Below are 24,998 nucleotides of genomic sequence, written 5' to 3'. Positions count from 1 at the left end.
GCAAATGGGAGGGATTCAAGTTCTAAGCGATAGAACAATACATATTAGAGGATTGCCATTTTTGTACTGACTGAAAAGTGGCTTCAAAAGGGGGATTATTGTTTTAATGAGAAATAAAGATTAGTGAGAAAGCTGTAGGCAAGAACTGCTAAAATTATTTCTGTAGATACATTTATGGAAAAACTTCATTGATGCTTTTCATGTCGTTTCAGCAAAGAAAACGGAAAATGTCACCACAACTTGCAAAATTCTTGTGAAAGTTCACTTCTCTTCCAACAGTTTACCGCACATCCATAAAACGGACTCAGGTACAATTTTTCAATCATTTATTTGCAATTAAAGTTTTTAAACTCTCGACATCATAGCCAAATGTCCCCTTATTAAGGCAGCCATTAGAAGGGGTAGAAGATGGAAATAAGTAAGATCTTTCTATATGCTTTAACCATCCGAAACTCATCCAATCTGAGGCTGATAACTGACATATGTCGCTGAGAACTAGGAGACAAGAGCAGAGTTTGATCTCTGTTATATACAGTGTGGTAGAGTTTATAAGCTGTATGCACACTTCTGTAGAAGATGCAGTAAAAGTTGCCATGCTACTCCATGTTTTTAAAGTAGGGGTGAATAACCCCAGGTTATTGAGCAAGTGTTACGCCCATCGACTGCAGCCGGCGGAGCCTCCTCTCATCTTCCCTCTTGTCCCGGCATTCGCCAGCATCCCCCAGGTCTTCTGCATAGCAGACGCTGCCTCGTTCTTCCAGATGCCTCTTTTGCCTTCAGGAGGCATGCGCTCAGCCTGCACACCCAGCTTTCCTGTCCCCAGCCTTTCCTGGCTCTTCCCTGCCTGAGCAAAAGGCTCCTAGTGTTCAAAGTCATCCATAGAGTAAAAATTGAAAAATCCCTCTGTGCTCGTTTGGACAGTCAAAGGACCCAATAATTATGTGGACATTACTCCATTTATTTCAAAAGACATAACCATACAAAGTCTATATGTGCAACGCGTTTCGACGCACTCACTCAACTTTTTCAAGCATAAAGGTACAACATATCATCACATATATTTATATAATTCAAATACACTTACATTGGTGGTTGCTGCCAGCTGTTCAGCTGAAGTGCTGACGTCACCTTTACCGGGTTACCAGGCCAGGATGGGAGGGTATGCACTTAATGCATGCCCTGGAATGCAGTGTAATGCTAATCCAAGGATGGAGCTAGGCATGCGTTCTGCATAGACATGGTGACGTCACCGCCCAGCTAAAACCTTTGATCTCTAAAAAATAAAAAATGGCAGCATGAGAGAGCCACTCTCATATTTAGATAATAGCATAATAACCCCATTGTAACTCCTCTGTAGACGGGAATGGGTAAAACCACCAGTTAGAGAAATGATCATTAAAATTATCGCAGAGGGCTTTTTAAATTATTTTTCTATGGATGACATCGGCATATACATCTCCGCGGCTCTCCTGGTTTAGCAGGATACGGATGGTTTTCTGAGGATACCTGCAGATTGTCCAACTGACCGGGATTTCAAGGTGCTGGTGGAGGTTTCCCTAGTGAACCCACCAGACATCGGGTAAGCTCGCCAGATTTTGTCTCATTTCTAAGTTCATCTGGAAACTATATTCCATTCTAGTGGAGCGCTGTACAAAAGTGTTTTTTTTTTGTAGTGTTCAAAGTAAAGGTGCTCCAGAATTCAGCTTGCTGCCCAGTTTTGACCCTTGCCTGGGGTATGTTCACACGGGGCGGAATTTCCGCAGTGGAAAATTCCAATGCAAAATCTGCAGCATTTCCGCATCTGAAACGGAGTCAAAATCAGTTTCGTATTTGCAGCTGATTTCGGCAGATACAGTGCTCCCCTTACCTCCCAATTCTTCATATTATCAACACAGCCTTTCACCAGGCAGCTGTAGTGAGCACAGCGCCTCTAGTCAGGTAATGCCAGTTCCACATCCCCTGACCAGCGGCACTACCCTCAGTAGAGGCTGCCAGGTACCGGGTTAAAGGCTGCACTGATAGCGCAAATAATTAGTAGAGAAACACTGTGCAGAGTTTGACTTTGTTTTAGATACGGAAATGCTGTAGAATTTGCAACAGAATTTTCCACTGAGGAAAATCTGCAGCATTTCCACCCCATGTGAATGTTCCCTTAACCCCACTTTCTTAAATTCTGAGTTTTCTGAGTACATCTTGCCTGATTACTGCCTGTCCTGATTGCAGTATGTCCTGGTTTGTCCCTTTACTACCACGCTCTGTTGCCTTTTTGGCCAGATTGGGTCAGATGTCACTGCACTGAGACACATCAGACATACCCTAACTTCCGGTTGCCCCAACGAGGGCCCTTTTGCAATCTGCTAACTGCACGAGCCGCCATTTCTGGGCAGAGTAGCAACCACCGTGACAAGGACAGGATTGGTGTGATCACTCAAGCTACTCTCTGCCGACTCCAGTTCATTGTAAAAGGCAAGGGGTAACCAAGTTGTCAACTTATTATACATTGCCAGGAAGAATAATAGAGAAATTGCACAATGCAGAGTGCTAAAAACTAGATGCTCCAGAATTGTTATTTTAGGAGGAATACAAGTATTTACAAGAAGAATCATGTCAGCGGAGCTGAGAGGTCCACTTTAACTATCAGTAGAAGGTGTTTCCTATTTTAACCCTTTCCAATCCAATTTGTATCCTGGTTTTCCTAGGGGGCTTACTCTTTTTCGCCAGTATACAACGGCGCTTTCTGCTGGTTACAGCCAGTACTGCATGAGGTGACATGTTGGATAGACTCCGACAGCAGAGAGGCTCGCAATATACAGTAAGAGAACCCCGTCGGACGTCTTCCAACATCGGAGCTGTACAGCCTTAAATCATAATGTCTTCAGACGTCAGACAGTGGATTGGAGAGGGTTAATATCAGGCCTCCTCATCTCTATGTGTGTCCCTATAATATCATCACATGATCCAGGAAAATTGTTACAGTGAGCTTCTAGTCCCAAAACTTTGTCCAGTGACTGGAGGGGGAAATTCCAGTATAGCATTTGCTGTTTGGTCTTTTGTACCGTTGTTCCCCCAGTTGGTCCTGAGCCGGGGTTTTTGGTCATCCTACGTGGCCACCACAGTGTTCTCTCTACCTATCCATCGTGTCTCTACGGAGCACAATACAGCAGAGTCCATTATATTCCAGTGCTTCATTAGAGAGTTTTTCTCTGTACTAGAGTCTATGACAGTAGACCGGATCGCAAATTTCAATTAGAACGTCTTTTTAACCTTAGCAAATGGGTTACAGTAAAACATTCCTGGCAGATTGAAATAGCGTTTTAATGGACTGGCATACTATAAAATTTACTTTTTAGAGGTTTTAAACATGAATTGTAGAAACCGCAAACAGAATCTATAAAAAGAAACTTTTTTTTTTCTACCTGTCTATTTTAGTAGCCGAGATATTTAAATTAATGGCTGCCGTTCGCTTTATAGGAATATAAAGATTCACTCTGTAAAGATTAACTTGGTATAGCGCCATTTCCACATATAACTGATTAAACATAAAACATGTCTGCTTAGGGGAAATGCTTTGTTTGCGTGTGTCAAATTTATGGAGGCTATTTGTAAAAATGCAGTTTTATTGTAGGTGTTATTCTTTATATCTGAAATGCTAATCAAGGCGATGTAGCCTGTTGATAATAATCAGTGTGTTTATTCATTCAGCAAAGAAGTGTGTGGATTGTTACAGAAATAGCGCCCCTTGTATTCACAGGTTGTGCCTGGTACTGCAGCTTAAGTCCATTCAAGGGAATAGAGGTGTAGTGCAATACCAGAGTTAGCCTATGGACAGGGGGGTGATCTCTCTGGAAAAATAAAGTAGAAAAAAAGGTAGAATTATTATTTTTAGTCTCAGGCAGATCCTTTAAAGAGCCACTCCAGTGATTTCTTTCATTCATTATGTAGCTAGAACCAATATATATATATACCTATATATATTATATAGGTATAGAATTCTATATGTGTGTTTAGATATAATACACGTGTGCTACTGTTATCTTGGTTAGTTATTCATTTTATCTGAAACTCCTGGCCTTTTTCTCCTCGCGTGGTTATGTGATCTCAATCCTGACCAGTTTAGATTTACTTTGGCTTATGTGGTATGAAACAAGTCAGTTTCTCGGTCTGTGTGAAGCTATTACATGAATCCTTCCACAGTAACTACCTAGAGGGGGGCACATATACTCCTGTCACAGTTGCTTATGGTAATTAGAGGCTCCTGTCGCATAGTTATAATAGAGGAGATCACAGCTCATTCTCCGGACTGCATACCTATGGTCTGTAGATTATTTAGCTGAATATAGAAGGTAATGATGTCCCCAGCAGGCAGAAATGGTTAATGCTGTGCTGATGCATCATGGGTTTGATGCGAAAGTGAAACCAAAAAAAGCTCAATGTCAATATGCCACCTGACAAGCATTAGTTAGGAGGCTGCACTCGAAGTGGCTGCAATATATTGAGGAGATCTCTAGAGTGTGACAGGCAATCAAGTGAGGGGGGCAGCCATGGAAAAATGTGTTTTCACTGGAGTGGACTTTTAATTGCAACTTTGGAGGGATGGTAGCTATGGATAGCTGTGTGTGGTAATACAGTTCAGCCTCATTTGCTGCTATTAAGTTAAAGGAGTATTCCAATTGGGTTATCGCCTATCCAGTGGATATTGCTGGGGGTCCAACTGCTGAAACTACCACTGATCCCGATATTGGGAAGGAAATAATGTCAGATGGCAGGGTACATAGGAACCTGGCCTTAGCAATTTTTAATGTTTTGTGCACAATGGCATCAGTGTTTGATGTGCAAGGGCCCTGAATGTTAAAGGGATTGTCAACTTTAGAAAACCCTATTTAGTCAGGTGATCTCAGGTCAGTTGAGAAGTGGAAGAAGTCTCTATGGAGTGACGACTCATGCTATTCCATCTTTAGATGAGATGGAGGTACCCGGGTGTAGAGGATGCCTGGGGAATGCCTTTTACCTGAGTGTTGTGCCAACAGTTAAGTACGGCAGAGGTTCTGTTATGGTCTGGGTTGTTTTACATGGCATGGTCTCGGTCCGTTGGTTATAGTGGCAAGAAACATTAAAACAAATCCAACACTGTTTTACATTGGTTTGAGGATATGGATGTTCTATGATTGGACTGGTCTGCACAAAGTCCAGCGTGAACCCTACTGAGCTTCTCTGGGATGAACTGGAACATGGGGTCAGGAAATATGACATCTTTGACGTTTGCAGGATGAATAAAGGGAAATACCAGCTGAAGTGTATCAGGTGTTAGTATTAAGTATGCCACAGAGAATATCTGATGTTATTAGGGACAGGGGAGCCCCATCGGGTCTGGACTAGAGATGAGCGAGCATACTCGCTAAGAACAATTACTCGAGCGAATATTGTCCTTAGCGAGTACCTGCCCGCACGGAAGAAAAGATTCGGGTGCCGGCGCGGGGTGGGGAGCGACGGGGGAGAGCAGGGGGGAACGGAGGGGAGATCTCTCCCTCTCTCCCCCCTGCTCACTCCCGTAACTCACCGCTCACCCTTGCCAGCACCCGAATCTTTTCTTCCGAGCAGGCAGGTACTCGCTAAGGACAATATTCGCTCGAGTAATTGTCCTTAACGAGTGTGCTCGCTCATCTCTAGTCTGGATTGCTTGTACTAAATAAATAGTCTCTCTGATCGTAGCTTGTCGCTGCTGGAAATAATGAGCAGAAGCACAGAATTACAGTTTATGGCGATGCAGAAAAGTATCCCGGGACGCTCAAATCTATAGCTTACCCTGAACATACTCATAGCAGGGCTAGTTTATCAATCATTATGTTTCTGGGGTGTGAGAGTAAACTGATGTCAGCATGAGATGGGGTAGTGTAAAAATATGGATCCATAATGAGACTCCATTGACTTGTGTGAGGAAAATAAAGATTCATAACATGGATCTGTATTCTCCTTCTTGAAGCAAGTTGAACAACCACTTTTATGATCCTTTGAGACACTTTCATACAGAGTAAGGCCTCCTTCACACGGGCAATTTTTTCATCATTTGTTTGTGAGTAGAGATGAGCGAACATACTCGCTAAAGGCAATTACTCGATCGAGCATTGCCCTTAGCAAGTACCTGCCCGCTTGGGAGCAACGATTCGGCTGCCGGCGGGGAGCGGGGAGGAACGGAGGGGAGATCTCTTCCCCCCCCTCCCGCTCCCTCCTGCTCACTGCCGCAACTCACCTCTCACCCCGCGTCGGCAACTGAACCTTCTCTGCCGAGCGGGGAGCTACTTGCTAAGGACAATGCTCGATCGAGTAATTGTCCTTAGCGAGTATGCTCGCTCATCTCTATTTGTGAGCCAAAACCAGGAGTGGGTCCAAAATACGGAAGAAATGCAAATCTTTCCATTACACTTTCTCTCTGTATGATCCACTCTTGGTTTTGGCTCACAAAAATCTGATGAAAAAAAATAAATAAAAAATCGCCCGTGTAAAAGCGGCCTAAATGTATTGCCGGACATCCTTAGGGAGCACTGGGGGGTCCATTAGGTCATGTTCACATGGTGGAAATTTCGCTCAGATTTCAGCCTGTATTCTGTGCTAAAAATCCATATGAAAACTGTATTCCATCTCCCATTGTTTTCAATGGGAATTTGCATCTTAGTTCCTACGGTACGGATTTCAAATCCTCATAACGAGGCATAAAAATTGATATGTGGATTCTACATACAAAATGTCGGACGGTTGGCGACATGCGGATTAGCCCTTTTGAATGGGGTTAAAGCCGCGTACTGATGTGCATCATGTCAAACTACAAATCAGCAAATCAGAATTCATGACAAAACTAATTAATTCATATGTCAAACTACAAATGCATTGCAAAAATCCAAGGGTCAGCCTTGGATTTCTGCAATGAATTTTGCAACGTATTTGCCCAAACAGGTCATTCGTTTTTATGGACATTTGCGGATAATGGGCGCTGAGAACCACATTGGAATATTTGTGAGATCTCCCACTGGTTAAGGGCTCATGTACCTTGGCATATTACAACAAACCATAATACAGCACTCGACTATGTGCTCATACTATATCTCTCTAGGACTATATATACTATATTGCTTCTACGGAAGAATATCCCTGTATTATGCAACCAGTATTAACCTTACATTAGATGGTGCTCTGTGCAGAATTATTTTTTGGTGCACCCCTGTCATAAGAAAAGGCAGCCTGCCTATATTCGGCTTGTGCAGAAAGCAGCCAGATAGCAGCATACCCACACCAGAATAACTCAGTGAATACTGTACCAGAAGCTCATAACATAAATAATACAACACCAGAACCAAACACTATATTGATACAATACCAGAACCAGCTCATAATATAAATTACAGCCCATAACCAAGCTCATAACATAAATACAGCCCCAGAACCAAGCTGATAACATAAATACAGTAGCAGAACTAAACAATCATGTTGTGTGGACACTGATGGAACATCATAGGGAAAGAGCAAGAGCCAGGAGGATGATTCATGTAGCTCCACCAGGCACTGCCACAAAGATCATCTGCCTGAGCAGATCCAAGGGCGACTCTTGGCCCCATCCTATATGGCCTGTGATCCCCCTTCCCCATATACAAGCTTGTGGCTTTTGCAACCACGCAGGTCGCATGTAGCTAAGGTCGGCCATGTATACAGCCATACAGAGGCACCACTTGGTGGCACATAGTGTCTATGGCTCTGCAGTATAGGTAACATATGGACTTCATGTGTTACCAAACAGGCTCATGTTCATTCTTCAGCTGTGTACATGAGGCTTAGTGTAGGCTATAGTAATTTCGATAATTTTCAACTTCTACACTAGATGTTCTTCAAATTATCTATAATTTCATACACATCTAATACATGATGCACCATGCTGGTACTTAGCTTTAACCTTTGCTATGATTTCCTTTCTCTGAAATGTAAGTACGCAGCATATTTCATATTTAACAATGGGATTTTATCGGTACCCGCGTCTTGCACTGCATGAAGTTATGTGGGAAGCCCAGCGCTGGGACTCTTTTCCGCAGGCCTTTTAAGTGGGAGGATCTGATTGATGTTGTGATTTCAATGCTTCCATCACCCACGAGATTGCCTTCCACATAAGTCTTTTGTTCCTATCCATTTTGATAATTTTGAGCTAACTCTAATACACCTAATTACGGTTCTTCTTATCTACTGCCAATCTTTCACTATTTCGAATATATATTAAATATTCAGATAATCGCCATTGTTAATGAAATGTGAATATTCAATATTAGATTTACACGTTGGGTCATAATAGACACAAAATGTGCTTGAAAAGACTGAAAATATCAAGTTTTAAAGTTCTAAAGTTACTGTAGGAATCTAATAGTCAGGCAAATCCTAGAGTTCAGCATCACAGTAATCCCATGAATGCAAAACTATCAGTCATCCAAGTACAGTGGGGCTCCTTTAAGATGTATACAATTAAGCAGTTGCATTATTTTAGTATCCACAACTCTAGGTTAGGTTTTTAATGTATCAGCTGCCTGCATCCCAATCCCAAATATCACCACTCGGGTCGGTAAGAACCTTGATTGCAGCTGAAGAAGTCAGTGGAGAGCTGTATACAACTGCTGCCGAGATTCATATCCAATAATGTATCCAAGGGGGCTAATAAAAACTCTTAATTGAGATAATGAATTTACAACGCGTTTCGCATTTTTTAACAAAGAGATGGCTCCCATTCCGAAACGGGTTGTAAATTTGCTATCCCAATGAACTGTTTTTATTATCTCCCTCCGACACATCCTGGTGTCTGGATCATAGCACCAGCGCCAATTATCTTCACTTACTGTCATCATCTATTACTTTGGAAAAGTAAAGCAAAAGTGCAGGCGAAAACTGAATCAGTTATGGGCTGCAGTAAAGCCCCTCTACAAGTTATCGAAGGCTGGACAAATACATTAGGTATAAATTGACACAGCCCAATGATTTAAATGGGACCAGCCAATCATCTAATTTATATAGGGGCCTCCTGACTCTCCCAGTTGAAGATGTTGGGAAAAATAATGATTTCAACTGTTTGATGTTTTTGTTCTTAAGGGGTACAGTAAGGTGCTGCCCAGGGGCAGATTGTAATTTTTTTTCCAGGACTACTTTTGTTCCCAAAAGTGGCCCCGTACTGTAGCTGGAGCCAAACCAGCAGTAAGTGGGGAAAACACAAGTAGGCATGGTTAATGTTGACTGTAGGAGGGCAGAAGCCTATGCAGCATTCGTAGCTTGCTGCAGCAGATTTTCTAAGAAGTACAGAATATGTTGGAATTGGAGATATTCATGAATGTACTACCTATTTTTAAACTGTTAAGCCTCCACTACAGAAACGAACATCATAAACTGGCTTGTCTTAAGCCTCCATGATGGATATTTATGCCATTGGTCTCATGCCCGCATAATCATAGCGAGGGCTCTATGATGACTGGAAGCTGGGCTCTCGCGGTAATGGCCATACAGTGACCATACAGTGGAAGACACCAGTTCACAGTGCCAGTACACAGGCGCTCTTTAGACCATAAAAGTGACCATAAAAGTGATTACAGTACAGTTACCTCCAGTAATCACTCTTTTCTCCATCTGGCTCAGACAGCCATCATGACTTCTCCTGGTCACAACTTGTCTCTGCAGAATTTGACACACATACATCTTTGACTCCTCAATTTTCCAGCCATGTGCCTTCGGCACAATCTCCCCATGCATAGTGCCCTAGATAGTAATAATGCCATGTGACCCGTATAGCACTACTATCCCTTTTTTGTGTTTCCTGTAGCCTCCACACACTGAAACCTTTAGGCCTCATGTCCACGGGGAAAAGAAGAATTAAAATCCGCAGAGGATTTTAACTCTTCTCCCGCGCGCGGATCCGCACCCCATAGGGATGCATTGACCACCCGCGGGTAGATAAATACCCGCGGATCGTCAATAAAAGTGATTTAAAAAAAAATGGAGCATGAAAAAATCTGGACCATGCTCCATTTTCATGCGGGTCTCCCGCGGGGACGGCTCCCGCGGGCTTCTATTGAAGCCTATGGAAGCCGTCCGGATCCGCGGGACACAAAAATCACATTTTACTTACCCGCTCCAGTTCTTCTCTTCGGCGCCGCGCCATCCTCTCTCAGCCGCGGCCGGATCATTTTGCTTCGGCCCGGCGCATGCGCGGGGCACGTCACCGACGTCATCGTGCACATCCGCCAAGCCGAAGAATGAAGATCCGGCCGCGACGAGAGAAGATGACGCCGCCGCGAAGAGAAGAAACGGAGCGGATGGGAGGTGAGTTTATTGTCATTTATTTGTATTTTCAGCGCTCATGTCCGCGGGGCAGGAGGGACCCGCTGCAGATTCTACATGTAGAATCCGTAGCGGGCCCGATTTTCCCCGTGGACATGAGGCCTTAGTGCCCCCTACACAGTTATGGTGCCCCCACAGGTGATACAGGTCCCACACTGACTTCCAAGCAGAGAAATCACCTGATCGCTATGTTCAGTCCTTGGTCTCACAGTTGGACTGGACATAGCGATCATGCTATCAATGTATGTGGAAGTCAGTTTGGGATCCATGGACTACAGAGGCCGGGAGCCGGAAGGAGAGACACAAGTGACTATGTGTGTGTTTTTTTTAACCTCTGCAGCCAAATAAAAAAAAATTTCTGTCCCTGAGCCATCCCCAGGACCCAACTGGCCCATGAGGATTTTTCCCAGTAGATTCAATGGCCAGTCCGTGTAGTGTCCTGGATTAGGTACACTACAGAACCTATGTGGTCACTTCATAGCTAAATGTGTGTATGGCTTTAAGTGCTAAAAGTTATGTTTTGCACTCAAATTCTGCTTTTCAATTCTCCTATTTGCCCTATTTACTGACAGGTCCCCTATTCTCATTGGGTCTTCTATCACCTAGCAATGGCTTGGGGGAAGTGGTTAGTCAGGTATCAGGAATAGAGAGAGAGCCTGTGATTGGAGGATAAGCCTTCTTCATGGGTTGGTCTACAGTACACAGATAAAAGGAGAGGGGGTGGAGCTTAGGGGAGAGAAGAGTGAGAGTCTATAGAAGGAGTAAGCCTAAGAAAGAAGCAAGAACAGAGAGACCGGTGTGGTGGGAAGGAGGAAAAAGTATGAGTACAAAAGCCAGTTTATGTTGAAAGCACAGAAAGGCAGAAAGAGAGAGAGTGAAGAAAGTCTTTATAGTCAAAACCAGAGAGCAAGGCTACAGTATAAATCAATGTGGACAGAGGTGTATTCCAATCATTATCTCCTAAATGTATGAAAAAGTGATCTTTGTATTTCATTATAATCATCTGCCTCTAGGAAATGTAATGCAAGCTGCACTAAGTGAAGATCTCTCTCTGCAAATAAAACATTCTATTGTTTTACTGTTCAACCTGCCCTGGAGTCCCTTCCCACCATTGAAACATCTGCACTGAGGTACCACACTACACTTCAGGGAGAAAAGACAATTTCCCTTTTATTTCATTTTTCCCTTTTACTTTTTGTCCGGCACAGGTTTCAGCATGTATACGGACTGGCGTCATGAACTTGAAAAACCACCATCTTACCCTGCCCGACCTTACGGGTGTCCACCAGCTTGCCAAAACTAAGATCTTATTTTTACACTGTAAGCAGCTGCCGTTTGTAAGCGGGAGCAAAGGAGCCGCAGCCATTATTGCCACCTACCCCTCCACGGTCTGGCCTTCTACATCCTCCCCTGCCACTGCCAGAGGTGTCTGTTAACAGCTTTTTCTTCTCATCGCATGCGTATGCTTGACTGGGCCGAGCTTGCATGTATTACAGGAGTTGGGAGAGAAAGCTCCAAGCCGACAAAGCTGGTGAAAAGAAATCCAAAAATAAGCAAAAGACAATGCCATTAAAGAGAAAAGGATGGTTGGTTGTAATTGGTGTAGATTTGAAAGGAGGAATGTGATGGCACAGGAATCCCTACGGGCCTGTATTATGGTCCCATAGACACCTTATTCTCTACTAAAAGCATTGGTTCTCGGAGAGGATACAATGTCTCAAGGATCCTGTGGGTGCTTTTACCGAGTAGGCTACGGAAAAGTAGACCAGCACCACAGTCTTATGAAAGCTGTCTAAAAGAAAATCTGTGTTGGCCATAGCAACCAATCACAGTGCACCTTTCATTTCTTATACTGCTGAGGTAAAATGAAAGCTGCGCTGTGATTGGTTTTTTGGCCAGTTTTTAAAGACATATATTCTTTTAGACGGTTTTCATAAGACTGTGGTACCAGCCTACTTTTCAGTGCCCCACCCTGTACAAGAACTCCTCCAATAGGATGGAGCATGGCACAACTTTTTCTTGAGGACTCTTAAAGAAACCATGACAAAAATGTTCATAAGTTCCTAGCAGATACTGACAGTTTGGTAATGGATCCTCGTGCATGATGCCTGTTTTAGCTCATCAGTATGTTTTACAGCAGGGGTCCCCAACTCCAGTCCTCAGGGACCACCAACAGGTCATGTTTTCAGGATATCCTATGGTAAGAACACCTGTGACAATGTCTGAGGCACCGACAATAATTACATCACCTGTGCAACACTGAGGAAATCCTGAAAACATGACCTGTTGGCGGTCCCTGAGGACTGGAGTTGGGGAACACTGTTTTACAGCATTGGGTATAGTCATGATGTATGTTATTTGTGCACTGCCATCTTCAAACACATTAGACATTTTGTTCTCTCCATGTAGGTGGTCAATCTATTATGTGAACCATTTGCATTTCATATCAGTTTTTCCCACCAGGAGGGAATTTCTGCTTGACTTGTTAGTAAATGACTCTCTTTGTGCCAGGTAAATTGCATCAAGTGTGAGCTCAGAGCGCCGGTCCGTAAGCCCACACTAAACTGTAATATAGGTTTATGAAAGTAATCGCAGGCCAGCACTTGGCACAAAAGTCATTTATTTTCAGCATGTTGTTCCAAAAAAAAAGAAAAATGTATATTTTACCAAACAAAGCCCATTCTTGTAGCAAATCTTGGACTGACTCCAGCGTAGAGGTGGAGAGAGTTTTGCTTGTCAATAGACCATAGATTTTTTAATAGCGAAAGACCAATAAACAAGGTTTCTTTAAATAAAAGTTCTCCGCTGCAAATGTTTTTTCTAGAGTATTGAAAAATCCAATTTTCTTTTCCGCCCTTGCTTACAAGACAAATAATGAAAAAAATTACTCATTAAAGGAAAACTCCTGTCTAGTGAATTTTTTTCTAAACCCTTGCAATGTGTTAAAACGATAAAGCAACCTTTACTCACTCTTTTAAAGGGGCATTCCAGGCATTTACTATTGATCACCTATCCCCAGGATTGGTCATCAATAGTTGATCAATGGGGATCCACTATTCAGGATCCCTGACAGTCAGCTAACTCTCTGGCTGTGGTCAGTACAGCGGGGGCCGGATGTCCACAATGGTGGTCAGGGCCAGAAGTGTAATGGACAACTTCACTCCCACTGAAATTAATGAGAGCAATGCTTCGTATTATACTTCCGTCTCTGACCGCAATGAGGAGGCGGAAAGTTGATGGAAGGCATTGCTCCCTTTAATTCCATTGGGAGCAAAGTCACTCATTACACTTCCAGCCCAAACAACCAATGCAGATGTCTTGCCCTAGAAGACTAACAGCAGCCAGGCAATCAGCTGATTGGCTGGGATCTCAAGTGTCATCCGTTGATGACCCATCCTGAGGATAGGCCATCAATAGTAAATGCACAGAAAACACCCTCATTAAGGCCCCTGCTGCTTCGATCCCCACCGGTCCTCTGCTTTAGTACTGCTGGGGCCAGTGATTGAAGTGAACAGAGACTAATAGGGACTGGAGCAGCAGGGAACCTTGACCGAATGAGCATTGGGTACTTTATCTTTAAAGGGGATTTCCAGGACTAAACTATTGAGCTATCCTCAAAATAGGGCATCTATATCAGATCTGCAGGGTTCTCCGACAATCAGCTGATTGAAGTGACAGCGCTACTCGGGTGATTTAATCCATTCCAGGTACAGTGTGGTACATTGTTTAAAAGCTGTGTCAAGTATAGCAGCACAATCCCATTCACTTTAATGGCATTGAGCTGCTCTTTGGCTATGTGACATCGCATGCTTGAGAAGAGGCCTCTCCAATGAGCTGATCCATGGGAATCCCAAGCAGTGGACCCATACGATCAATAATTTAGTCCCAGAAAAGCCCTCTAAAATATTGCAAGGGTTTAGGAAAAAAAAACTTACTGGACAACCCCTTTAAGCACTGTGCAGGGCCTCAGGGGTGGAGCATGACAAATGGATTCTAACAATACAGCACAGAGGACTCCATTTTGACCATGCCACTTCTTTATATATGTATTAAAGCCAATGAGAAGATGAATTATCAGGACTCTCAGGTTCATGACATGATAGGATTGCCATTTGACCACACATTATTATTGCAATGGCATGTTATCCGTATAAACGTTGCATCGCATGACCATGACAGCAAATCAGGGATGGGTGATATTTTGTCCATTCTGTGATCACATGACTTCATTAGGCATAGCATGTCTTCAAACATTGGAATAGCAAAAAATGATAGAGGCCTTAAAAATGAATTATTTTTCAACCGGGGGCTTCTATCTTTTTATTTTTGGAAACCCCCCTTATTGTTGGAGGGGTTGTTGGACTCTTTCAGGGACCATAGTGAGCCCTTTAATCTCTGGCCCCCAATAGATATACCAACGCTATGAATGCAACTTTTGGTCAACAATGGCATATAGCAGATAGCCATATAGCCAGTGCAGTTTACCATTAGGTATGCCCAGCTCAGTACTTATTTACTTAGCTGGGCCATACTGCTATGTCTTATTTGCAGGGTATGTCTTATTTTCAGGGAAACAGGGTACTTACTGATTTACTGATACAATATACACGTACAGGTGTAGAACCACATCCCCCAGCATACAGACAGACAAATTGCTATATGGAGGAGCATTGCACAGGTGCAGCCACTCCCCCAATACATGGTAGGTGTGTAAGTGGTTCCTCTGCAATACTTTGCACCTGTGCAATGCCTGTCGGTAGACACGCGTCTTCTGCGCTGTGGGATGTCCTGTTTATATAGGAAATAAAGCATATTTTGTACGTAGAGCTGACACTTTGTCGTCTTATATGGCTATTTAGCCTAATTAATTCCAGATGTGATTTTTTTAATGGAATTGTGCAGTACACCTATACGTGCATTGGGTGCCTCCCATAGACTTCTATGGGGATCTTTGGCGCTCAACTGCACACAAAAATAGAGCAGGTCCTGTTTTTTGCATGTGCATTTCTTGAGGAAATACGTACCAACCTGTTGACATCAATGGGTTCTATTCTCTGCATATTGTGCACGTAAATTTTACATGCGCAGATACGCCCATGTGAAGGAGCCCTAAGGGTGTTACTTGAAGCTCCTGGACCCCAATGCAAAATCTGTAACAAGGCCCCTATACTCTATGTGACATTTAATGATGGTGGCAGAGGGGTCTTGGACATAAGGTGCTACTGTACCTTAACTGCTTACCCCTGCACCCCGGAAGCAATTCCTCTGCTTGTACTAGGTACGAAATGGAAATATCATCCTCTATCCCCAACGCCATCGAACGCATACAGTATCATCTCCATGATGAATTTGGCTTCTTACCCCAGCCCCATTAAAGCTGATGATTCAGTTGCTCGGTAGCGGGAGCCAGGCACCAGCACTCCTTTCCTTAAAATCAATCCTTTTCAATGGTCTTTCAGCTGTAATTAATGTTCCCTGTATAATTAGATTGATTTTTTATGTACTGTGCAAGAGGAAAGAGAATTTATGGACTAAATGCAGCGGGACAGATGCTGAGAATGCAAAGCTGGAAAGAACGAACACTTGGTGAGGGTGCATGGCGGGGACAGAGGGACGGTCCTACGGCTCCGATGCAGTTGTCTGGTTCTGGCATCTGCTTGTTCTTCCTGCTATTTCTCTGGAAGCATATTAGATGGTTAGTGCTTAGTCTTTTATGTTTCTAGCTTGTTGAGTCAAGGAAAATACTTTAGAAAATGTCTAGTCAATGACTATGATGGAAACATGTACAGATGTAGCAGAGCTAAGTTTCTCAAATGTAGGAAATTGTAGGAGTTTGTCAGCTCATCTTGACGTTGTGCATTTTTAAAGGAGTTTTCTGGGGCTAAAATATTATGATTTGTCCTCAGGATAGGTCATCAATATTTGATCGGTGGGGTCCACTCCCCAAGCTGTTTGAAGGTGAGTACTCTGGCCTCTTCTCAGGACAGTGACATTGTGTTCCTTCATCATATGGCCTATATGCAGCTCAGTCATGTCCCTCCCTACAGCCAGAAATTTGAATACAGGACAGCCTACAAACCAAGTATGAGGCTTTTTAAATGCATTAGAAGGAAAACTCAATGCAAAAACAGATAAGTGCTTTTTTTTCTGCAGGGACTTAGCAAGATTAATGTGTATTCATTTTTCATATCAATCCTTAAAATGCAAATGTGCTCTTTCCAAATATGTGGCCCCACAAGGGCGAATTAAAAATGCCACACAAATCTGTGTCTCTTGGTATGTCGCTTCATATGTGAGGTTTGCCGAGCAGTCTCTCCCTCCTGCGTGACATTTTACTGATGAAGTAAATGGGAATGCTTTCCTCATATAGTTTGTCCTTTTTGTAATACTCTGAACTAACTCAATCCCTGCTGAAACTCACGCTTCATTAAATTCACGTCAAGCTGCAGAAACAGAGTTTGGATGGAATAATAGAAATCAACCTTTTGCTTCGTAACGTGCGTGCAAATGTCCCATAGACTTAAGGCTCTGCAGAACTTAATTAGTGCAACAAGACTGTGAAACCACACTTTTGTTTCTGGTCACATGAAGGGCATGTAGGATATCAGTTAAAGCAGGTAGGCAGTGTTAGGGATGATTAATTCCTAGCAGGACTGTGTGGGTATTATTAGAAGGATGTGCAGAATCGCTGCATGGTTCATTGGATGGTAAGAATTCCAACATTATCAATATATAGACTTAGGGTTGGAAAAATGCAACATCTAAAGTAGAAGGCTTGTTTCACACAAGTGTATATACGCCGTGTTTTCACACCCGACCTATATATCTGAGGCATTGGTTTCCAATGCATTCATTCACACCAGCAAATATACGGCACGTAAAAACATTGGAAAAAATGGAACATACGCGACCGAAATACGCGCCGGTGATTATACGGTGGGGAAAAAGATAGTTCTGGTTCTATCTTTTGACTGATATACGGCGCCGGCTCCCATAAACTCCTATGGGAGCTGGAGAGAAAAAGGGAGGGGGAAGCATTTTAGCACCGTCCAACACTGCGAAAAGCTTACAAGTGCCTCTATGTAGGCATTTGAAGGTATTCCGAGGATTTATGCCAAGTAAGGGCTTTCCGGGGTGCAATACAGTGGGTATTTTTGCACTAAAAAATATGTGAATGGATGAGAAAATGCTAATTAAGCCCGGGACTTGATTGCGGATAATCGTCCATTCATGCAAATTTACGGCACAGAAGTGCGAACGTAAAAACGTTCACGATCGTGTGAAAAAGCCCTAAAGCTGGGTTATTATATTACAGACGAATTGCCTTTTTAGTCGCAGTTTTCCAAAATTGTACAATTTGATTTTGTAGCAGTTTCTGAAAACAATGAAAAAATTTCACCATGTCTACAGTATGTGAACCCAACCCTATATCTAGACAGGGGTCTATTAACTGATCAGAATGGAGGACATAGGAACCCTAACGGTCCATTAACACGCAAAGATGGTCGCTCAAAATTCATTCAAAAGATACGGAGAATGAGTTTTAGCGAAGGTTTTTCATAAGCTGCTAATTGGCACTAATTTCCATTAGTAACTTATTACCTTAATTTGCATGTAAATGAGCCTCCAGGAGCTGGTGGCTCATTTACATGCAGGTAGTCTGTTATCTGCATACAGCCCCTTTGTTCTGTGATGGGGCTTTCAGCTGAAAACAATGTAATCAGTGCTCCTGTGGAGAACACAGCGTGTGGTCCCTAATATCTCTCTCCAGCCGAATGATGCATTTTATGCTCACCAAAGAGTAAACAATGGTAACATGTACACCCAACAATTATCACTCAAAAGCCATAGTTTGAGCGAATTTTGAGCGATAATCGTTGCGTATAAATGGGCCTTTAGTTATTCTGTTTTTACAACTGCTTCTCTAAGCGCACTATTACATTAGTGCTAGTGGCAGCAGCTAGCACTCAAATTTTCCTGACAATTGCTGGGCGGTACCTGTGCAGGTGCTGCCCGGGACTTAGTGCTGTAAACAAGCTGTAACAGTGCACCATAACTGAAGACCTGCTAGCAATCAGCTGATCGCCATGGGTCCAACAGCTAAAACTGACAATCAGCGGTGATTGCTAGGATCCTACCATGGCTGCATATTCCTCATACTGCGCCACTGGAGGGGAAATTGAGCATTTTATGGCACCCATTTAAATGAATGGACAACCATGTAATACAGGGTCATGCTGAGTTCCCCGAAAATGGCTGAAGAGGACACTTCTTTGCATGATGTCCAAATGCCCGAATGGGGCGTATGAACAGCATTTGTCGTAATTGGTAATTGTCACGATTCACCATTCTGGTACAAATTCAATTCATATCATTAAACCCTCCAGCTTGATCTTCCTCCTTCCTTCATAATTGGTAAGTGATACTTCTGATAAACCTATTGCAAATTATCTTAATATGATCAAAATACAACCCTAGGGCTGGCTTCACACAGGCGAGAAGACCGCGCAAGATTTATGCATTGTGAGATGTACAAATATTATACACATGAGCAATTGTTTTTCCCACATGGCACAGTGATACAGGAATCAAATCGCGGTATGTCCTATTTTGTGCGTTCCTTCGCATCACCCATTGTTTTCACATGAAAACGCCTCATATCCTCGGGGATTTCCCATGGATAGGGGGGGCGATATCACCCTCGCCCATGTGTAGTTAGCCTAAGGCCTCATGTCCACTGGGAAATGTTTATTTTAAATCCGCAGCGTTTTTCCCGCATAGGGATGCATTAGACACCAGCAGGTACTTAAATACCTGCAGATGTCATTTTTCCCGTCAGGCGCGGATCCACGTGCGGGAAAATAAATGGACATGCTCCATTTTCGTGCGTGTCTCCCGTGCAGACGGCTCCCGCAGGCTTCTATTGAAGCCTATGGAAGCCGTCCGGATCCGCAGGAGACCTAAAATCAGAATAAACTCACCTGCTGTGGACCATGCGTGTCTTCCCTTCTTCGCGGCCGGATCTTCTTTCTTGGGCCCGGCGGATGTGCCCAGCACATGCGCACGGCACACAGCCGGGGTGCCGAGCACATCCGCCGGGCCCAAGAAAGAAGATCCGGCCGCGAAGAAGGGAAGACACGCATGGTCCACAGCAGGTGAGTTTATTCTAATTTCAACCCTCATGTCCGCGGACCTTATTTTCCCCGTGGACATGAGGCCTAAGGCCACGCACACACGCACTGCTTTTTACAGTGATTGGTGGGGCGTCCCGAGTGCCTCGCTAACTATTGTACAACGCTCCCATTGATTTTAGTGGGGCTTCTCAGACCTGCGCTTGAGCGCTGTCTGTTTAATCTATCATTGTTTTTGCATTTTTAAAGCCCCCCATCACCCATCACAATGATGGAATGCATTTAAAAGCGCTGACAAAATGTTGTACAAGAACACAGCTCGGGATCGTGGTAAAATGCAGCGATTTCAGGCATCGCTTTCGGAACGCAATGGCTGTGTGAGTGGCCTAAGGGCTGGTTCACATAGCCGTGTGCCACTTATTTCACTGCATGTGTATGTGCATTTTGCATGTGTTTTTGTTGCATATGTGCATTTTTATGTCTATATGCCATCTGTGTGTCACCTGTTTTTTGCCCGTGTAAAAAACAAAAGCAAGAAGGCCCAATTGATGTAACTTTTTTGCTTTCCCTGTCTCCCGGTAAGATGTATTAGGCTCCAACAGACTTTCATGGGCGATTTTGGTCTTCGTTGCGATTCTTGTTCGCGTTATGCATAACATTGATCTGCATATAAAATACTTGTTTGAATACGCCAATTTACTTGAATAGGGCTGTGTGTTGTCCTACGTCCCGTGTCCACATCTGCGCTAGAACCTCCGTTGGGAGGTTTCCGTCGCAGACCTGACACAACATGCAGCACTTCTTCTTCTGGTAAAATGCCAGACAGCTGAGCCAAAACCGAACAAATCCCATTATAGGCAAAGGAGTTCTCATAAGACAGACCCGGTCAGCCAGGTGATTCCCCTTCTCTCTGCTCCCCGAATGAGCAGGAAATTGGTACCCCGACGCAGATATGAAAGCAGCCCTAGTCAGTCACTAAAAAATCCAAACAGCACACGGACAGACAATATGCCCATGTAAATGAACCCTTACATTCAGATACCTGTAGGCAACGATAGCAGAACACAGAATTATAGTGCCCATAGTGAAGCAGTTGGGGGTCAGTAGTAACTGCACCTTATTGTTGGTAAAAAGCAATTCTCATTGGGTTGTTAGTATAAAGAGTTTAGATTAAACAAGGCACTTATTTGGGAAAAAAAATTATATTATGGATAACTATAATAGAAATTGTAAAAAAAAAAACATGTCCAAATGCATAAAAGGTTGAGATTCCAGATAGCGATAAGACTGAGACTGTTCCTCGGTTGTAGACAGTTGGTAAAGGGTTAAATGGAGCGCATCGTATATGGATTAACCATGGCAGCTCTTCCTTGTAACTTTGGCATCTTGGACCCTCCACCATTCCTTTAATTGCCAGTGATAGATCCATTCTTTCCTATATGTTTTTCTCATTCCATTAGCATAGATTAGACACTTGGCCTTATGTACCCATATGGAGATTTACAACATGCTGTAGATAAAAATGGATCCATCCAACAAGGAAAATTGCCAATGGGGAGGAACAGCCTAAAACTGCAATGCAGTCGGAGAAAAGGCAAATTAAGGAAGTGTTTCTAGGCAATATAATAGAAGGTGAAGATTCTAGCTATAAGTGTGGAGATTAGCTTAATATCTGTCCAGAGCGAGACGTCCAAAATGTGGGAGATTTAAGATGTTGGATGCAAAACTGACAATTTAATGGAACAGAAAGATGACACGGATTTTAAAATTGAGCAAGATTGACTTTTACATAAGACATCCTAATAGCAGAAATGGATGAGCAAGAGCTAATAACAAGCTAACCAGCCTAAGATAAGAGAAGTTACTGGGAGGACAGGATGCTTGATTATACTTACTGCATGATTTGGGCTTTTCCTGTGTCTAAGAGAGAGAATGATTTTCAAGGACAAGGTAAAAAGTCAAACATTGATTAAAATATAAAATATATTTGTTTATACAAATAACTATTGGTGTAGAAACCAGATACATTACATTTCAGATATCTAACTAATTACTATCTTCTAACACTGTGTTGTAATACTGTGCTGTGTAATTAATATATATATATATATATATCATATAACATTTTAGGTTGTAAATAATGTAATACTGTGCTGTGTAATATATATATATATATATATATATATATATATATATATATATATATATATCTCATATAACATTTTAGGTTGTAAATAATGAGGCCGAATCATATCTTATTCAAAAGAGTGGACAGGTGCAATATCACTCACCACTCAAGTAAAGACCGGGGAACAAGCACTATCAGTATCTACATTGCTTCCAGACAGTACTGCTTCTCTGTCTCTATCTGGACCTACATCACTTACAAGGAGAGACAGGGAGGTAGTACTATCTGGACCTACATCACTTACAAGGAGAGACAGGGAGGTAGTACTATCTGGACCTACATCACTTACAAGGAGATACAGGGAGGTAGTACTATCTGGATCCACATCACTTACAAGGAGAGACAAAGAGGTAATACTTTCTGGATCCACATCACTTACAATGAGAGACAGGGAGGTAATACTTTCTGGATCCACATCACTTACAAGGAGAGACAGGTAGGTAGTACTATCTGGACCTACATCACTTACAAATAGAGACAGGGAGGTAGTACTATCTGGACCTACATCACTTACAAGGAGATACAGGGAGGTAGTACTATCTGGATCCACATCACTTAAAAGGAGAGACAAAGAGGTAATACTTTCTGGATCCACATCACCTACAAGGAGAGACAGGGAGGTAATACTTTCTGGATCCACATCACTTACAAGGAGAGACAGGTAGGTAGTACTATCTGGACCTACATCACTTACAAATAGAGACAGGGAGGTAATACTATCTGGACCTACATCGTTTACAAGGAGAGACAGGGAGGTAATACTATCTGGACCTACATCACTTACAAGGAGAGACAGGGAGATAATACTATCTGGATCTACATCACTTACAAGGAGTGACAGGGTGGTAATACTGTCTCGACCTACATCACTTACGAGGAGAGACAGGAAGGTAATACTATCTGGACCTACATCACTTATAGAGAGAGACTGGGAGGTAATACTATCTGGACTTACATTATTTACACTGAGAAACATGATGATAGTACAATCTCTGCTGACATCATTTACATGAAGGCAGTCCTATGAGTGAATACATATACAGAGAAGGAGACAAGGAGGAAGTACAATTTGTAATTACACAATTTACGGTAAGAGACAGGGAAACAGTACTATCTGTGCATACTGGTGATAAGCGATGAGTAGAGTATTCGGTTTGTGTCGGTATCGGAACAATATCACAAAAATCATTGTGAACTGGGACGGCCAATTCTGACTACCATCAAAGTCAATGGGAGTAAAAATTGGGTTCACCAATTTGCCCACCAGAATGTCTCCATTTGATTTAAAAGCAAGGACAGAAATTTTACAAGGAGAAATTCTGTTAGGTGAACACAACACTCAAGCACGGACCTTCTCTTCCGAGGACAAACAGTAGAGTTACCAAAAATTATGCCAATTATGATGTTTCTTGTGCTTTAGAAAATTTTTAAAATCAATCAAATATAATCAATAATAAAATATATATATTTTTTTAATATTCTGGTACCTGTGATATAGAGAACAACATTTTTAGTTCTAGTTCTTTTGAAAACACCTTATTGAGGGGTTCAAGGGGTGCACGATCTCAAGTCATTTTCAGAAACAAGAGGAAATTTACCTGAAACCACAAGCCATGCAAACTCCAGGACTGCAGATGACATATGTTGCTCTGTACCCCCAGCCTAAATGTTAATACTACATGCCTAAAAAGCCCTAGATAAAAGAAATAATGGTTTAATAAATCATGAAACGAAATATTTACAATGTACTTGATCCGTTTGACACGTCCTGTGTAGAAGAGATTATGGTGACAAGTCAAAATATTGCTTCATCGTGGTTTCTGGCTGTGCATTAATACTGAGAATTAGCTCTTCAGCTTCATAATGGCCCTGCTCTGGGGGCTGAGAGGGCCCAACAGCATCTGGTCTTCATCCATTTTATTTAGTAATACCCAGTGAACAGCTTTATACCTACGCTGAACATCCAAGTATTCATTGCAAGCACAAAATGACAGCTTAGGAACTACAGTGTATACTTAGAGGGGGAACTCCATTTTTTAGATTCCTATTGGAAATGCATTTGACAGGCAAACTGCAATAAATAAAAGTGAGACAACCCTTTCTATGCAAATTACCATAAGCCCCGCTTCTGAAGGGTCCCGATAGGCAAGTTGTCTTGTGAAAATGGGACCTGTTGGGAGGTATGATTCAATGGAGTATAATATGGTAAGCTAACACACCACACTGCCTATCTCACACAGGCGGACTGGATTCTGCATGCAGGAGGCCCGCAGTGGATTCCAGCTGTGAGCCTGGTTGGCAACCTTATTTTGCTGTATTGCGGATGACAGTGGCGGCTTGCCGTCGGTCATGTGCAGTACAGTTTTTCTTTTAATGCTTGTATTACCCGCGCCAGAGGCGTAACTTGAAGCTCCTGGGCCCCAATGCAAAACCTGTAACAGGGCTCCCACTATAATTCTTTATTAATAGTACTGGGCTCCCTATATAGAGAAGAGAGGCCCCCTAAGGCTCCTGGGCCCGGGTGCAACCGCATCCCCTGCATCCCATATAGTTACGCCAGTGACCCGCGCTATCGTTTATTGATGACTGTTACCCGCAGCCCATATACAATGTTAATTGCGTTTGGGCTGCGGGTCAAATGGCCTTCATTGACTTCAAAGGAGGCCGTCTGTGCAGAATTTGCAGCAAAATAGAGCATGCTATGATCTTTTCTCTGCTAGCGGAATACGCAATTCATGTCCCGTAGCCCACGGTTTACCGTGAGTCCTCAACGCGGACGACGATCGTGGATTCTGCACTTGAAATCCTCTCATGTGAGCCTGGCCTTAATCAGTAAAGAGGTTGTCCAGTTATAAGCTATTGATGACCATCAATAGCAGATTGGTGCTCGTCCTCTTCTCGGGACCCCTGCCAAATAGTTCTTCACTGGGCCACTGCACTTGTGTAGTAACAGGTTTGGCACGTTTAAGCTGCCTTCCTTCCCAGGGGATAATATTTCAGAGGTCTTAGGGCTGAGAGCTTACCTCTGTCGTAGACATAGGGAGAAGGATCTCTGCTCTACGAGGACCCAGGTCCGGTTGGTTGGTGGTAGGCAAACACAGAACCCCTGGTCACACTTTTTGTGTTTGGCTCAAGCCAAGATGGCAAGAAATTCTTGTCTATTTCACATAGTGCTAAACTAGAATGAGCTTTATCTAGCTAAATATCAATGTTTTTTTCAAAGTTCAGTAAAGCGTGCTGGAGCATATAGCCAGTTGAATGGAACCTCCTTTATTTAGCCAATACAGGAGCAGGTTCAGTATCCCAGTTAGGTCCGGAAGGTGTAG

General features: G+C 42.9%; 1 protein-coding gene across 3 annotated transcripts in view; it reads left to right on the top strand.

Annotated features, from left to right (window-relative positions):
* ELFN1 (extracellular leucine rich repeat and fibronectin type III domain containing 1) overlaps nt 1–24,998 on the top strand; it is a 189,044-nt gene that overhangs the window by 60,897 nt on the left and 103,149 nt on the right. For all 3 annotated transcript variants that reach the window (XM_066576317.1, XM_066576314.1, XM_066576315.1), the window contains exon 2: nt 213–308. The gene's annotated coding sequence lies outside the window, so the exon portion shown is untranslated. The remainder of the gene's footprint in view (nt 1–212; nt 309–24,998) is intronic.

Source organism: Eleutherodactylus coqui, chromosome 8, assembly GCF_035609145.1.
Source record: "Eleutherodactylus coqui strain aEleCoq1 chromosome 8, aEleCoq1.hap1, whole genome shotgun sequence".
Lineage (NCBI taxonomy): Eukaryota > Metazoa > Chordata > Amphibia > Anura > Eleutherodactylidae > Eleutherodactylus > Eleutherodactylus coqui.
This window is presented reverse-complemented; position numbering and strand designations above follow the sequence as displayed.